The sequence below is a fragment of the Amphiprion ocellaris genome, chromosome 10, assembly GCF_022539595.1.
Source record: "Amphiprion ocellaris isolate individual 3 ecotype Okinawa chromosome 10, ASM2253959v1, whole genome shotgun sequence".
NCBI lineage: Eukaryota > Metazoa > Chordata > Actinopteri > Pomacentridae > Amphiprion > Amphiprion ocellaris.
Window position 1 is genome coordinate 24,761,782 of NC_072775.1, and position 18,610 is coordinate 24,780,391.

General features: G+C 37.4%; 1 long non-coding RNA gene across 1 annotated transcript; it reads left to right on the forward strand.

Annotated features, from left to right (window-relative positions):
• The first annotated feature begins 1,682 nt into the window (after positions 1–1,682).
• Positions 1,683–6,728, forward strand: LOC129349785 (uncharacterized). The gene is made up of 4 exons (XR_008602905.1): positions 1,683–1,772; positions 2,680–2,780; positions 4,629–6,458; positions 6,522–6,728. It is a non-coding gene; the product is annotated as an uncharacterized LOC129349785 (long non-coding RNA).
• The last annotated feature ends 11,882 nt before the right edge of the window (positions 6,729–18,610 follow it).

Consider the following 18,610-nt stretch of genomic DNA (forward strand, 5'->3'; position numbering starts at 1 on the left):
AGTTCTGTGCCCTGAAACTTCAGGTGGTTTTTGAAGTCTGGGCGATGTGCGTGCTCATAGAAGGAATAACTGATCAAGTGTGCTTTAACCCTTTAAGGCAAGTCCGCCAGGACATATTTTTACATTTTTACATGCTGTAGTGCCATTTTTTTCAAAATGACCCTGACATCCCAAATTTTAATAATATGTATTGAATTATGTCTTAACTACTACAAAAAATTGCTTAAAGGTGCAATAAACCTTAAAAAAATGAAAATCGTTTTTGTTTTTTTCACATATATTTCAAAATAAAGAAATTGCATAGCTGTATCCCTCAAATTTGTAAATGTAAAAAAGTTGCACAATATCCTTTGGAACCACAGGAAATTTATTTGGAGTCTGTACATAATTTGCTTTTTGAGATATGGTCAATTTTGTAACCTGTAAAAAAAAAAACGAAAATAAACAAAACTGCAAAATTTGCAAAGAGACAACATCAACATCAAAACAAATTATTTACAATAGTGCAATCAAATTTCTAAGTGTGCCAGATACTTATGAACACACATATTTTATGTACAAAACCATGGTCAGACCATAAAAAGTGCATTTGAAAATAAAAGAAAATCGTTTTTACTGAGTTGAATCAGAAACAGTATTTTGATGGTCTCCTGGTCCAAGTACTTGGACAGGTCTGATGGAGAAGGGCTGTCCACACATTCTGACAGAGGTGGCTGGACACCTGGCCTCCTTTTCGGCAGGAAATGTGGCAGAGAAGGTAAGCTGTCAGGTTCCTTCTCAGTTTTCCAGCCAGCTGTAGGGAGCGCCTCTGGCCCGGAGCGCTCGCTGGTGGAGCGGCTGCTGCAGCGTCTCCTGGCTGGAGGACGGTCTGTCCCTCTACCTCTCGCTGGGGTACCAGGACAGCAGGAGACCTCCATTCTCTCCTCTTCCTCCTCCTCCTCCTTCCCAACATTGTAAATGCTGCACACAGAAAAAGTTACGTGGTACGTTAGCTGTGCGCAGCACATTACTTGTAAAAATGATGCGTATTTTGCGCGGAATGCTTTCGGCGGCGTTCCATGTATATTATACTTTCTTTACTTTTCTCCAACTCAAAACAAACAACTTCTCATGAATACAGACTTACATGTCACTGGAATGATCAATTCCTTCGATAAGATCGGCTTCATCCGCGCTGGTGGCAGAATCCGGGCCAGACGAGTGGCTGGACTCTTCATCCGATGCTGTAGTTTGCTGGAGAGCTTCACGCCAGATGTAAAATAGTTTGGCGCGACCAGGTTTTCGCTGCTCCTCAAATAAATGTGTGGAAGTGTGTCAAAGGTGTGTGATCTGGTAATTGGATTTTCCGTTCTGAAACGGGTATTGAAAAAGAAAAAATGGGTGGTTATTTGATTTTCGTTTTAAAATACAAAAATTAAAATTGAAATACAAGGCGTTTTCCCTTTTCATGATCAAAAAGGGATGTACGATTTTTTTTTAAATGCTTTGATTTTCGTTTTATATGTAGAATAACAAGAAAGTAAAATCAGTAAGAGACAGAAACGAAAAAAGGTCCGTTTTTTCATTTTCTGAGACCGGAAGTGGTCATCAGCAAGTGTGGAGCCAAACGACAACAAGAGTCTCAGAGGGCGGAGCCAGAGAGCAGCGATTGGTCAGACCGTAGGTATATATAGAAGACAGCACGCTAGCGTATCTAGTCTATGTATATCTATGGTCGGCACGTCTGGTAGCATCTCTGGCTGCTGTTGATCTTGTTTTTGGAGTAAAACACGGTAAGAAGATAAATACTTCTTAACCAGTAGCGTTGTTTTGTTGTACGTTAAGTCAGCGACTTGTGAAGAGTCGAGAGTGTTTTGTCGTGTTTGAGCAGTTGGTCCGGACGCGTTAGCTAGCTAAGCGGCTAAGTTAGCTAGCGGGCTAATTAACACAGGTGGCTAACTTACCGCTGAACACCTGTGTTAGTTGCTGCCACAGCTGTCCTCATTATTAGAATGACCTTCTCAACCTGTATTTCTCTGCTGTGTATTTTAGCTTTAAAAAAAGTTATTTTACTTTAAGGTTAACTGAAACCTGTTGAGCTGCACTGAAGTTTAACATTCAGCTGGTTTGAATTAAACCGTGCTTAACTTAACATTGCGCAACATTACCTCTCTGAATCTCCATAATTTCATTAAATTCCTTCTCTCTTCCACTGCTCAAGTTCAATCCAGTATATAAAATGACATTAATAATGAATAAACTAACAACCAGCCATTGTATTTATTTATTACTCTATGTATTTGTAGTAAAACATGAGTTCAAACATCCTACTTTTGGATCTAGAACTGCACAAGCCGTTCATTTTCAATCACCTGATGAGTTAAACTGCCCTTTTTATGTGAGGTTGAAGCAGAAAGTCTGAGTTAACAAAGAAAGTTGTTTATAATTTGTGATACCTGTTATCTCTGACTGAGGCTTTAGTTTTTGTTGAGCTGATTTACACGTAGAAACTTTGTTCAGGAAAATTTCTCAGTAGCTCAGAGGACAGGCTGCTTTTTACACAACCTTGTAAGAGAATGTCTGTCAGTGCTTTCAGCAGAATTTAGAAACACAACACTTCCTAAACAGATATTTTGAGGCTGTGAGGTTGAACGTTTGAGAGTATATCAGTGTGTTTGTTTGTGGTCTTTCTGTTTCTAGGTGGAAGCTGAATTAGTGAGGATGACTCCTGCTCCTGTCATCTCTAAACTCCTCACACATCTTTACCTGCACATGAGGAAAATCACTCCTGTAGAATGCAGGTATGTTTGTCATTATTATAAAAAGATGTTGCCTGGTGACCTGTCAGAAACCCATTATACAGAGTCAGCCAAAATAATGTTTACACACATCAGGAAAAGAAAAACTTGCATAAATATTTCAATACCAAATTTAGTCAGACATCACGAGATTAATAAAAGTTATCTTTGGCCTCTACAATTACAAGAGGTGCTCAAAGTGGTGGCCACTGGCTTCCAGACATTTCTGTTGTGTTGTAGACGTCACTTGTTGATGCTCCATTCATGAGGGTAATGCCATCTGTTGGGAAAACATCGTACAACTGGACACAGAGTTATCGTGATCTGATCAAACTTAGAAAGAGGTATCTATACGTGTAGAAGCACTTATACAAATGAAATATTTATACAAGTTTTCCTTTTCCTGATGTGTGTACATTATTTTGGCTCACTCTGAACTTAATGAGAACAAAACTGTCATTTAATTGTTTCTCTGAAAGTTTCTTTAGTGAAAACCAGCTGGTGTTCTGCTTTGAAACAAACTGCTGTTGAGGTCTGTGTTTTTAGGTTTAACCCCACAGTTTCTGAATGAACTGATAGTTTGTTTTTTTTCCCGATCAATGTGGACGTTCTAATTGATGGTAAATTTACTGATCATATAATCAGCATGACAATATAACAGTATAACATTCTGACCACCTGACTAATACTGTGTTGGTCCCTTTATGCTACTAAAACTCCTCTGACCCAGTGGTTCATCAGAACCTCTGGGGATGTCCTGTGGATTCTGTGGGTCCTGTGGGTTGCAGGGTGGGTCCTACCTAGACCAGGCTGATCCTGGACCATCCCACAGATGCTCAATCAGATCTGGATGTGGGGAGTGTGGAACCCAGGTGAACAGCTTAGCTCTGTCGTGTTCCTCGGACCACTCCTGAGCAGTTTTAGTTTGTCCTGCTGAGGGTGGCAGCTGGCATCAAGGACTGCTGTTGCCATGGAGACTAGGGGGTTGTTTGTCCTGCAGTGTTTAGGTGGTGGTACATGTCAAACTTCCACATGAACGTCAAGGTTTCCCAGCAGAACGTTACATTAGAACAAGATGATGGATGTTGTTCTCTTCAGCTGTCAGTGGTCAGAATGTTGTGGCTGATCAGTGGATCTGTCTGCCTTTACTCTGACATCCAGAGTTATACAAAAGTATAGTATGTGTGCAGTGCAGAAGAGATTTACTTTATTGTATGTTTTTTTTTTTGTTTTTTTAAGGGAGAGCGTTTTTTTTATCCACCTGAAGAAGACCTAATCTTTCCCTTCAAAGGATAGTTAATAATTAATACAGCTTCCATAGTGGTCCCATCAGAGAAAATCATATCCATATACAGATTTTTATTAATTCCAGGGCTGGTTCAGTAAAGATTATAATAATAATAACTACATCGGATAATTCTTGGTCGCAGTTGGAATTTTGCAGCCTGAGAGATGGTTGAGAAGGTTTGCAGTTCTTGTTTTAGCAAAATATGTTATAATAGAAGATCTTTATTGTCATTGTACATGAAATTATCTGCAAACCAGCAAAGTGTATCAGTCGGAGGTATCTAAAAATAACTAAAGAAAAATGCTTCTAAAGCCAATAATAAACAGAATATTTTGAGGGAATATTCTAGAAAGGAAAGAAAAGCTCCATTCTCACTCCTCTCAGGATAAACTCATTAAAATTGACTTTAAATTTAGCTTCAACACGAGATAAAAACATTTACTTTCATTACTGATGTTGTCAAGTTTTAATAAAGTTCATGCTACTTTTATAAAATGATGAAAGTGAATAAATTGTATTTCTGTGATCTGTGTTTGATTTCTGTCTTTTCTCCTGTCATCCAGATGTTCAGAGGGAGATGATGCCACATCTGGTCCAGCTGATGGAAGGTCTTGAAGTTCTCTGACTGGCCTCGACTGAAGATGGTCGTCTCACTGGATTTAAGGTTCAGATGCTCAGTAACAAACTCCACCAATGAGCCAACAGGGAAGCTTTAGGTTTATTAAATGTTGCTATGAAGGTATCGCTGTTTTTCTTTGTGAATGCAATGTGCTCCAACTGAAACTTGAATTAGAACTTAGAAGTAAATCCTTCCATCTGAAAGGATTTAGTTACATTAATAACCTCATAACATTCTAATTTTTATTTCAGTCTTGGTTGGAAATAGAATCTCTGTATTGATTCAGGTAAAAACTGAACTTCACAGCATGTTGAAGCAAAACAACCAGATGAAAACTGTGATGGTGTTGGATTGTCAGACCGTAATGTTGCAGCTCAAAGCAGCTTTTCTAGCTCAGTTCATTCTGACATTCAGCTATGAATCAACACAGCAGATGGTGATCCATGCTGTGGAAGTCTCACATCTCCTGATTTAATGGAGCTGCTTTGCACTTTTTACACTGTTTATTCACCAACACTTTATTTCATAAAAGTCCCATCTAGTTTTCATGAGGAAAGTGATGTTTTAATTTCTCTGTGAATAACTGCAGTCTAATGCAACAGCTGGAATTGTAACATCTGTCCTGATATTGATCATGAAGTATTGATCAGAATACTTATGGTCAGCAGTCATCCCTGAAGTTTTACATTAAAATCTTTACTTGTGTTGTGAACTTTGGTAAGAAGCAGAAACGTTAGCGTTGCCATGGATACATGACTGTTAAATTCTGTCCATGTTTCCATTTTGGGAAATGCAGTCCAGTTCCAGAATGTGGAGAAATTTAGTCTCACAATCACAGACAACAAATATTATCTGAAAGTCGGGTTATTGTTGTTTATCAGCACAATACAAAAAGATTAATGATAGAAATATTCCAGTTAAGACTCCAGAATATCATGATTTATGTAAATTTACCTCAATAATATGAATGTTTAGGTTAAGATTGTGCAGTGATATTTATTATGTAAGTTTAACTGATTAAAGTTTATGACTCTGCACTAAAATATTATTTAAATTGACATCATTATTATAATATTTAGGGTCAGATCCTACAGTATTGAGATTAAGAAATCAAATATTCTATAAAATGTAAATACACTGAACTCATTTGGATATATTTAAGTGAGACTCTACAGCATTATTTGACACAAATCTATCTAAATCAAAATTTTAATAATTTTCACGCCAAACATTTACTGGACTGATTTAAACATTAAAATCATTCCTTTGTAATCCTCTGCTGTACGTTCAAACCTGAGGCCTTAAATAGAAACACAAGTATCTGTTTGAAGGAACTTCTGCAGAGTCCTGGTTCCAGAACATGACGATAGAATTATAGACAAACTTTAACAAAAGCTGCCTGAGAGTTTACAGGTTTTTGTGTTGGATTTCTTCAGTAATTTAATGAGTTATCAGCAAAAATCAAGTGTTCATTTGATTAACTTCATTTCCTAAAACATACAGAATTGGAGATCATATCCTTGGCAGCTGTAAAGTTTCTGCTCCTTCAAAGTTCACAACACAATGAATGAATTCCTAAAACACTCTCAATGCTGGAGAGCGTTTGTGATGCTGAAGCAGTGACCAGTTTTTCTGTTTCTTCTCTGGAGATGCACAATGAAGGACGTCTGCAACGACTGAGAAAGAGTCTCACCACATCCTTACATGAGGAAAAAGACTTTATTGAAGACTACAATGAGAAAAACTATCCAGACAGCAGATGGCTGCATTCAAGGTGAGCTCTGAACATTTGATCTGGAACAGGAATTCAATAACGGCAGCATGAGCTTCATTTCAGTCTGTAGCTGCTGAATTCATGGATGAATCATCTGGCACTAGAGAGGAAGACCATCAAACATCCATGTCAGCTGATGGAGGTCCAAGAGTCTCACCAAACAAACAACCAACCGAGTGAAGACCTCAAATCTGATTGGACAGCCTCCTATTCAGCCACATGTGTGAACAAATGCCTCTAAGTTTATTTGTTTTCTAAAATAAATCTAGTTTGAGTCCTAATCTCTGCCTGTGTGTTTGCTTCTTTACACCGCTGTTAACAGTTTAGGCTGTTAGATTGTTCCAGATAAGACGAGTACAAGATAGTTCAGAGCCGTTCTACCACGAGCCTGACAGGAAGAACTCCAACAGCTACTGAATGTTCCTGTGGTCCCCTCAAGGCTACAGGAGGAGTCCTACGAGGACGAGCCGGTCCACCTGATGTTGGCCAGTTGCTGTGGTTCAAAGGCAACACCGACTACGTGGACTTCTACTGGACCACACGGAGGCCTTCAAACCGGACCAACAAGTTCACCGACTCGTGGGTCTGAGGACGCCGCCGAGCCTCGGTCCAGCCGGCCTCCTGTCTGTGGGTGTTTGAGTGCTGAGAGGTTTGTGGATGCATGTGAACGTGTCTTGTGTTGAAACAGCAGCTTTTGACTCAGTAACGCCGAGAAAATCCAAGAGCTCCTTAATTTGTAACTTCCACTAAAAAACTGATGAAAATAAGTTTGCCAGGGTTCTGACCACTGTTCCCTCTAAGCTGCGCGCGTGCGCAATTGCGCACTGCCGACACGGTCTCCGCGCACAGAAAACCTGCGCTGCGCACAAAAAAAAATCCAACCTAAATTGTAAATAAAATAAACACCTAACAATTCATTCTGTGCTATTTTTCAGTGTGAGTCAGTGAGTGACCGGTGACTGGCTGCTGCAGCCAATGATGGGATTCACATACGTATTTACCATAGACTGTATATAACGGTATTTACGCAGCTAATCAATGTCAGACATCCTTATGTGCAGCCGCCGTTGTTCTCATAGATATGAATGAGTAGATAGGACACACCCCTTTGAGCTGCTTGCTACTGCGAGGCAAAGCTAGTGGGGGCAAAGTTTCAGTGCATTCCATTGATGTAGACGGCTTGAAAACGGAAACAACAAGTATGCCGGCTCACTGTGCTGCATACAGTTACACACTACGTCGTACGATTGAGACAAGGAAACTTGGAATGACTTTTCATAGGTAAGAATAGTTTTTGGCTCTTTTTTCATTATGAAATCTTGTTGAGAGCTTCCAGTCTATGAGAGCTAACTAGTTAGCCACTAGAAAAAACGCTAAGGCGAGCTAGCAGCTTGACAACCAAATACCAGACGATTAATAGTAGCTGTAGTATAGTTGTACAAGCAGTAGTAGTATTACTAAAAGTACAAGCAGCAGTAGTAGTATAAACAGCTGTTAGAGTCGTAGAAGTAGTATCTGCATTTGTAATAGTATTACAAGTTGTAGTAGCAGTGCCAGTATCAGCAGCAGTAGTTAGTGTACTACCACTACTACTAGTAGTAGTCACATTGCTATTACTACCACCAATACTACCAATAGTAGTTATAAAGCCTAACTCATGTATATCCAGATTACCATCTGTGTTCTTCCTCCAAACCCATTTTATGATTGGGATTACAGGCAGTTCTTTAGGACTGCTCTCAAATAATTGAAATGTTACTAAACAAGGTTATACTTATCAAATTAAATAGCTCTGGTCTCCAGTATATTGGCAAATTCGGTTCTTTGTACTTAATTTATTAGCATGATTTCTTTTTAATGTGTTGTGTACAGACTTAATTACTTCTCTGTCTACTTTTCTTACTCCATGTAGGTTTCCCAGAGACTATGGGTTGAGGAGGAATTGGAAGTTTGTGGGCTTAGACCTGGTGTCATTCCATCAGTGTTAAACTTCCCGGCTCATCTTGGAAGAGTACGTGCCAGAAAGACCACGACCAAGCAGCCTTGAGATCTTAGGCAGCGTCTCCCTCAGGTGGGTGTCGATGGTGTTCACGGTCAGGTCTGTGGTAATCTCGTCAAAAAACAAAACAGAAAAAAATCTAGATTATAAATCAACATGTAACCAAAGCACTCTGTGTATAACGCCGTAGTATAGGATGTAGTTCAGAAAATGTCAAAGAATAGTATGCTTTACTCAAGAATAACATAGTATGGCCTGTAGTTCATAGTACAGCATGTTGGCAAGAAAAAAAAACAAAACATAGAATATTATGTGGTTCAAACAGCACAAAATGATAGGATGTTGCCTAAAATTGTCATGTATGATATGTGGTTCAAAAAATGTCATAGTGCAGTATATTGTCAAAATAGTAAAAGTATAGTAACTTTTAAAACTGTTCAAATTCTTATATGTTGCTAAAAAAAACAAAAAAAAGTCACAGTAATGTGTCAATTAAAAAACCTATAGTATAGCATGTCGCCCAACAAACATCATAGTATAGCATGTCGCTCTAAAAACATCATAGTATAGCCTTTAGTCCACAGCTGTCAGTAGGTGAGGAGCAACACAAAAACAGTCCAAACGCTGGTTTCCAGAGGGTTAGATGAGAATTTATTTGAAAGAGTAAGTTTACAACAACACAACATGTGAGGGGATTAAAAACAAATGGATGTTAGTAAAATAAAAATAAATAAACAGAACTAAAGGTGAACTTCATATTGACATTGATGGGCATTCCAACCAGGAACAAAGTAAAAGATAATCAATACCAAAAAAAAATTCTTCCTGTTCACCTCTTAAAACCCAAAAACACACCGCAGTAGCACCCTAAACTAAAACTACCAATGGGTTTCCTGTTTTCCTTTCTGAACAATTCAAAGGTTCCTCTCTATCTCCCGACACATCCACCAACCACTGGAACACATCTCCAAAGTTCTGCCGGGCCAGCTCAGCTTCCCCTCAGAAGAAGTGCCGCCACCTGCCAGATGAAGGAGCCTTTTGAGAGGCAGCTGGCATCGTGATTGGACTGTACTTTGGTCTGTTCCAATCCAGCTTCAGCTCCAGAGACGGCAGGCGGGACGAGTCAACGGAGGCCTGGTGGACGAAGGCATGAAGCTGAGTACAATCCAGAAAACAACAAAGGAGGAGTGCAGGGCCAGAACAAACAGAGTAGCATCGTATGTCTCTTAGAAAACATCATAGTATAGCCTTTGGTATGAAAAAACGGCATCATATACATCGTATATTGTACAAATAACAAGTCAAAGGAAAGAGACATACATTGTAGAATTGTAGTAATTGTGGGCTGACTGATTTACTGGTTATCAGTATTTTATTTTTTACTGATTTACGGTAATAAATGCATTTAAAAATGGCGCTACTTTGGCTCTGAACCTTTATCTACCTGTGGTCGCTCTGTCTTCTGGAGTGATTTGATTGGTTATACGTCATGAATAAAACTCCTTTAACTTAACATCTGGAAACAAAACAAAAACGTATCAACAAAGTTTTCTGTTAGAGTTTGTGTTCTTCTAAGTTTAACTCCAAGATTTTAAATACTTTCATTTACTGCAAATGAATATCTACTCCAAATGTCTCAGTAATAATCATTATCAGCCTTAAAAACCCACAAAACACCCCTCTATACTCGACCACACTTAGTACAGTCCGGTTCCCCCTTCTATAAATCTGCTTGGAATCTTCCACTTCCTGTTTGTCAAAGTGGCCTTCTACCTGGACAGGTTTTGTTGGAGCTCATGCAGCAAACATTTTGGGTAACTGCACTTTAATATGGATGGATGACACTGAATTAGAGTCTGTTTTAATGAGACTGAGTTAAGATGTGTAGCTCTGTCATTAAATAGTAAATTATTTCTCAGAATTCACAGAGAAAAGTCTGAAATGTTTGCTAGGTTAGCGTCCCACATGTTCTTTGGCTCTGCTAAAGCTAACTCTCCAACTTTTGGATCTCTTGAGTTACTTGTTAAAATATCTTGCTAGAGGTGCTGAAGCTCAGAAAGTCTGAGATGTTTGTTCATAATAAGCTCATTCTCAAGTCTTATCTGAACTGTCCTCTTTTGTTTGAACTTTCTCTAAACTTAGGAGTTAATGACAGAGCAGCACATTCAGACTCAGTCTCATTTATGTAGAGATTAAACTTCAGAATCATTCATTGATGTTAAAGTGCAGTTTTTCAAATGTTTGTTGCACATGCTCCCGACCAAACCAGTCCAGGTGGAAGACGATGTGAAGAGAAAGCTCCAGAGGATGAATATCGCACATTTACGTTGGAAATAAATGTCCTTTAATTAGACATTGTCATGCAAAAGTTGGATTTCCCTTTAATGATGTTCAAATCTTTGTTGAGTGTTTTGTTGATGTTGGTTTCTAAATGTTTTCTGACACTCGGCCCCAAAGATTAAAACCTTTTACGTCTCACAAGCTGCAACAATTCACACATTAACTATCTTTCTGACTAAACTAAGATAATAAGTGAAAAACTGCCTGATTCCTGCATCATGAATGTAAATCTTTTTGGTTTTTATGACAGTAAACTGAATATATTTGGGTTTGACATTTTATAAACCAAAACAAGAAATGAATTATTGGAGAAAACAATCAACAGATTAATGGACAAAGAAAATGTGTTTTCCAACATATATGGCTGAATTACTCCAACATTACAAGATACATACAATTTGAATTCAATTTTATTTATGTAACGCCAAATACAGGTCAAATTGTCTCAAGACACTTTATTTTTATATTTTTTGTCATATTTAAAATATGACAAAGTAAGAAATTTAAACCTCTTGACTAATCCAATTTATTATATGGTTTTTAAGAGACTAATGGACAACTAAAACTAATAAACATGAGGTCAAATAGAAGGAACATTTTTAAATACTGCAGTCCCACGATGACAAGAATAAAGTTTCTCAACAAAAACTAAATCTGCTGGTGGATTCCATTAAAGTCCTAATAAATGATAAAGTGTGATACTAAAGGTTTGTGGTGCTAAAAATGTCAAAGTAAAGATATCAAGTTGAACATCTGGATGGAAGTTGATAAAAGTTGACCTTCTTTCATTTCTCTGGAGCGACTCCATGGATTTTATGGATGGTGGTTAAAGACCTGCTCTTCTAGTGGTCTTCCTTCTAGTCGCTGTAAAAAGTCAGTCCATCCTGGGCGACTTCAACACCTCTTCATGACAACTTGTCCTGCCTCGGACCTCGTGGAAACTCCAGAAACTCGGGAAAACCAGTCTAGACTCGAAGAACTCGTGGAGACTCGAATAACTCGTGGGGCGGGGGAAGGTGTGGTGGGTGGTGGGGGAGTAGAGGGGGGAGGCCGCCACCCACCTCCCCGCCTACTCTCCGCCCTGACTCCACCCAGACTCTGCCTTGGCTCCACCCATGTGATCACGGGAGGAACTACGATGCCAAAGGGACGACGAATTTATTTCTTTTCATCTGATCTGTAGCTCAGTGAGTTAAGGATTTGCCTATGGAGCTGCAGGTCGCTGGTTCAAGACCAGACCCTTCTTAAAATTTTCTCAAAATCCTGACAAAGACAAAGAAAGAAAATTGCCACTGGTGGGTCTTGAACCTGCGACCTTCCAGTTGGTAGTCTGTCTTCTTATCCCCTGAGCTACTCGCTCAGATACTAATTTTTCTTTTTTTTGCGCATTTATCATCTATTTTTTGTCGTTTTCGGGTTTTTTTTTAACTCGAGTCTCGACTTGACCGTTTTTCTCAGGAGGTTGGACTTCAGCCTTTGTGCTGGAGGGTTGAACCCTCAGTTCCAAGACTTTCCAAAGCCTCCACACCTCCCGAGTCCTCAGGACCTGAGCTTTCACACAGTCTGAGGGCTGAAATTTTCTAAGTCCCACAGTAGTTCTCTGTTAGTTTGAACCTTCAGACAGTCTGAGGACTGAAATTTTCTAAGTTCCTGAGTAGTTCTCTGTTAGTTTGAACCTTCAGACAGTCTGAGGACTGAAATCTTAAAAGTTTCTCAGTAATTCTCTGTTCGTTTGAACTTTCTGGTTAACAGAAGCCTTAAAACTTGTGACCATGAGTCTTGATTTCACATTTAGACAATCCATCTGAGGTCTTCTCAGACCTTCACCTGTGGGTTTTTTAGAAATCCTCAACAAACTTTGATTCTCTTCACTGAACGGTAAAGTTTGTGGAGATCAGAAGGTAACATTAGTTTGATCAATGCCTTCAACCTCGAGTAGACTTTATCTGGAAATCCGTTTTCTGAAACGAGTTCTTAGTAAATCTGTCCACAATCAAACCAAGAACATAGAAAGAGGAAATGTTTGAAGAAACAACTTGATGTTTTCATTTCAGACTAGAAAACACTTGAAGGCCTTTATCTGTTTTTGCTCTTTTGATCATTTTATTGTTTCTTCTGTTTAATTTGATCTTCTAAAGTTTAACTGGTGCCCTTTCAAAGGTTTTATCTTTAGTTTGATTCTTCTTAAATGTTTAGTTTTGCTCTTTTCTCACCTTTTATTCTGTTCTAATGTCTGATCTGATTTCGAAATGTTTTATCTTTTTAATGTTTGTTGTTTTTTCAAATGTTTTATCGGCTTGTTTGAAAAATTTCCTTTTCTTTCCCAATGTTTAATTTTTCGATTAAATCTTTGTTAAGGTTTTTGTTTTAAATGTTTTACCACCTTTTAATGGTTAATTTTCTTTTTTAATGCTTCATTGTATTTTCTGTTTAATTCCTATTTAAAGTTTTATTGTCTTTAAGATTTAATTTTCTAATTAAACATTTAATTTTTTAATTAAATGTTTTGACTTTTAAAGGTTTAATAATCTAATTAAATATTTTGTATTTTTCTAAATGTGTAATATTCTTGTTTAATTGTATTTTTTAAATGTTTAATTATCTAAAGTATTTCATCTTTAATGTTTAATATTTTTGTTTAAAAATTCTTGTTTAATTTCATAATTACATGCTTTGTATCTTCCATTTAATTATCTAATTAAATATTTTGGCTAATATAATTTAATTGTATTTAATGTTTAATGTTCTTTTGAAAAGTTTTATTATATTAAATGTTTTTTTCTTTTGATTTAATTGCTTTTTTACCGTAGTTTATTTCTTTAATCTTTTTTTCTGTCAAGATTTTAACCCCAACCTTAAAAATGAAATAACCCCTTAAATCACAGTGAAAATACTTCTGTTGTCACAATCATGAGTTAATCAATTATTCAGTTTATCAATTCAACTTTATTTGTTTAGCACCTTTTACACAGATAACAAAACTAAACAAGCAAAGAGAAAAAAAAACTATGCTAAAACTACGATTAAAACTCAAAAACATTTAAAAAAAAAAAAAATTAACATGGTAATAAAATATGTTGTGTCCAGGGGATGGAAGGAGTTTATTGAAGTCTTCTTGGGCTCACATGGTAAATCATTTAAAATATAAACTTGACATTCAGTCTAAGGAAACTGCTGAGCAACAGAAGAACCAACAATATCTCCTGTTTTCTCCTTTAATGAGTCGACTCTTCTTGTGCTTTCAGACCAAAGAACTACAGACTCTTCACAACCTGCTCAAACTCTTGGTACAGGACCTCACCACACGAGTCAAGAAGGTTTCCGTCTCATTTCTACTCTGAAGCTCACCTTCTCTTGCTCAAACTGCTGATAAATGTTTCTGCTGCTCTAAAGTCTGATCTCCAGAACTTCCTAAAAACTCTCAAAGTCTCTTCTGCTGCAGGTTGCTTTGTAGAACTGTTGCAGAAAACCTCACTAAACCACATGGAGGGGCCTCAAGATAGTCGTCCAAATGAAACCATACAAAAACCAAACTAGTACAACCCAAACGCTAAAGTCTCCTGCAGCCTACCAGAGAACCTCTGAGAACAGAGAATCAGGACAGGATCTCTTACCTTCTGGACAACCAACACTGGTTCTCAAACAAGAATACAGAATGTGTCTGACCAAAAACCTCTAAAGACTCACTACAGCCAAGATAAAGACACAACTCAGCTGCACCAAATCCACTAATCACTGCACACATTAGCACCATGTGCTAACTGTGGCTAAAGAACCACATTTACCAAGACAACTATCCAGTACAAAGCCCTAAAACACACCAAGAAACACATTAAAGCCCATTTTACTGCTGGAAGCTGCAAGCCAAAGCCTAAAGAACAAACTAAAGCAATGGAGCCAAACCCGGTTCACTGGTGGAGAGAAGCAGAGGAAATGTTTGTCTGCAGCTAAATAAAGCAGGAAGACACTGAGCTGCTCAGGTGTTCCTGATAATACCAAGCAGCCACCTGGACAGCCAATAGGAACACAGCTTACTGGAAGTCCAGAGGGCTGGGTTAGTGAAGGAAATTTAATTTAAAGTTGAAGCAGAAAGTTAACAAAGAAAGTTGAAAACCACCTTCTGATACCTGAAATCTCTGAGTTTTCACACAAAGAACACCTGAACATGTCAAACTGGTTCCATAGTAGAACCATCATTGTAAAAACGTCATAGTATGGTGTGTTGCTCAAAAAACATTAGGACCCGGCTGTCAGGGAACAAACATGTAAGAAACATGAGAACAGAGAGAACCCAACCAGTAGGTCACAGTTTATCATCCCCCAGTCATCTCCTGAAGTCCATATGGTGAGAGACATCAGTATCTGGTTGTTAATTTACCAGAGGATGCTTATAATCATGCTGATGTGGTCTGTACTCTACAGTATTTTAGTGACTCATTAAATGCCTAAGTTGTTTTTTTTAAAATGCTTTTTAGTTTTTACTAAACATTTAATAGCCTATATGTAATCAATAAATGGCCTTTGCCTATCTTAAGAAAAATTCACTCAGAACTCTGATATGTTAACAGTACTAAATAAATCAATACATACATGCATACACACATAAATAAGTTAATACATTAACTGTGTTAAGATAAGATTTAGATTTTAAAAAAGTTGTTTATTTTTTTGCAGAATCCAGTATTGCTCACTGGTTGGTCATTTCATTTTGTTAGTTTGATTTCACTGTTTAAAATGATGCCACCTCTTTTCAGACAGAACCTGTGATAATAAAACAATACAAAATTTTTAGTTCCATGTTAATAAAGCACTTAAAGCTTTAAGTATGGCTAAATCCTTTTTTCAAAATTAAATATATCACTCCTTAGGTGGTAGTGACCCCAAGTTCAGTAAAGTTGGAAAGATATTCACAGATTCGGACTTCCAGCATCAATGACTCGTTAGATATAGGTCGTCAAAACATTTAATTAGATTATTAAACCTTTAAAAGTCAAAACATTTAATTAAAAAATGTAATGTTTAATTAGAAAATTAAATCTTAAAGACAAAACTTTAAATAGGAATTAAACAGAAAATACAATGAAGCATTTAAAAAGAAAATTAAACATTAAAAGGTGGTAAAACCTTTAAAAAGAAAAACCTTAAAGATTTAATTGAAAAATTAAACACGGGGAAAGAAAAGGACATTTTTCAAACAAGCCAATAAAACATTTGAAAAAACAACATCGTGGGACTGCAGTATTTAAAACTGTTCCTTCTATTTGACCTCATGTTTATTAGTTTTAGTGGAGAAAGTTATTTTAGTTATCGATTAGTCTCTTAAAAACCGAATAATAAATTGGATTAGTCAAGAGGTTTAAATTTCTTACTTTGTCATATTTTAAATATGACAAAAAATATAAAGTGTGTTGAGACAATTTGACCTGTAAGTGGCATTATATAAATAAAATTGAATTAAAATTGTATGTATCTTGTAATGTTGGAGTAATTCAGCCATATATGTTGGAAAACACATTTTCTTTGACCATTAATCTGTTGATTTTTTTCTCCAGTAATTCATTTCTTGTTTTGGTTTATAAAATGTCAAACCCAAATATATTCAGTTTACTGTCATAAAACCCAAAAAGATTTACATTCATGATGCAGGAATCAGGCAGTTTTTCACTTTTTATCTTAGTTTAGTCAGACAGATAGTTGATAATGTGTGAATTGTTGCAGCTTGTGAGCCGTAGAAGGTTTTAATCTTTGGGGCCGAGTGTCAAAAAACATTTAGAAACAAACATCAACAAAACACTCAAAGATCTGAACATCATTTGCATGACAATGTCTAATTAAAGGACATTTATTTCCAACGTAAATGTGTGATATTCATCCTCTGGAGCTTTCTCTTCACATCATCTTCCACCTGGACTGCTTTGGTCGGGAGCATGTGCAGCAAACATTTGAAAAACTGCACTTTAACATCAATGAATGGCACTGAAGTTTAATCTCTACATAAATGAGACTGAGTCTGGATGTGCTGCTCTGTCATTAACTCCTAAGTTGAGGGAAAGTTCAAACAAAAGAGGGCAGTTCAGATAAGACTTGAGAATGAGCTTATTTTGAACAAACATCTCAGACTTTCTGAGCTTCAGCACCTCTAGCAAGATATTTTAACAACAAGCAACTCAAGAGATCCAGAAGTTGGAGAGAGTTAGCTTTAGCTGAGCCAAAGAACATGTGGGACGCTAACCTAGCAAACATTTCAGACTTTTCTCTGTGAATTCTGAGAAATAATTTACTATTTAATGACAGAGCTACACATCTTAACTCAGTCTCATTAAAACAGACTCTAATTCAGTGTCATCCATCCATATTAAAGTGCAGTTACCCAAAATGTTTGCTGCATGAGCTCCAACAAAACCTGTCCAGGTAGAAGGCCACTTTGACAAACAGGAAGTGGACGATTCCAAGCAGATTTATAGAAGGGGGAACCAGACTGTACTAAGTGTGGTCGAGTATAGAGGGGTGTTTTGTGGGTTTTTAAGGCTGATAATGATTATTAGTGAGACATTTGGAGTCGATATTCATTTGGAGTAAATGAAAGTATTTAAAATCTTAGAGTTAAACTTAGAAGAACACAAACTCTAACAGGAAACTTTGTTGATACGTTTTAGTTTTGTTTACAGATGTTAAGTTAAAGGAGTTTTATTCGTGACGTATAACCAATCAAATCACTCCAGAAGACAGAGCAACCACAGGTAGATAAAGGTTCAGAGCCAAAGTAGCGCCATTTTTAAATGTATTTATTACCGTAAATCAGTAAAAAATAAAATACTGATAATCAGTAAATCAGTCAGCCCACAATTACTAAAATTCTACAATGTATGTCTCTTTCCTTTGACTTGATATTTGTACAGTATACGATGTATATTATGGAGTTTTTTCATACCAAAGGCTATACTATGATGTTTTCTAAGAGACATATGATGCTACTCTGTTTGTTCTGGCCCTGCACTCCTCCTCTGTTGTTTTCTAGATTGTACTCAGCTGCATGCCTTCATCCACCCGGCCTCCGTTGACTCGTCCCGCCTGCCGTCTCTGGAGCTGAAGCTGGATTGGAACAGACCAAAGTACAGTCCAATCACGATGCCAGCTGCCTCTCAAAAGGCTCCTTCATCTGGCAGGTGGTTGCACTTCTGAGAGGAAGCTGAGCTGGCCCGGCAGAACTTTGGAGATGTGTTCCAGTGGTTGGTGGATGTGTGGGGAGATAGAGAGGGACCTTTGACTTGTTCAGAAAGGACAACAGGGAAACCCATTGGTAGTTTTAGTTTAGGGTGCTACTGCGGTGTGTTTTTGGGCTTGAAGAGGTGAACAGGAAGAGGTTTTTTTCGTATTGATTATCTTTTACTTTGTTCCTGGTTGGAATGCCCATCAATGTCAACATGAAGTTCACTTTTACTTCTGTTTATTTATTTTTATTTTACTAACACCCATTTGCTTTTAACCCCCTCACATGTTGTGTTGTTGTAAACTTACTCTTTCAAATAAAAATACTCGTCTAAGCATCTGGAAACCAGCATTTGGACTGTTTTGGTGTTGCTCCTCACCTACTGAAGACAGCCGGGACAAAACAACGTTTTGTGGACCAAAGGCTATACTATGATGTTTTTAGAGCGACATGCTATACTATGACGTTTTTAGAGCGACATGCTATACTCTGACATTTTTTGGACGACATGCTATACTATGACGTTTTTGGACGACATGCTATACTATGACGTTTTTAGAGCGACATGCTATACTATGATGTTCTTTGGACGACATGCTATAC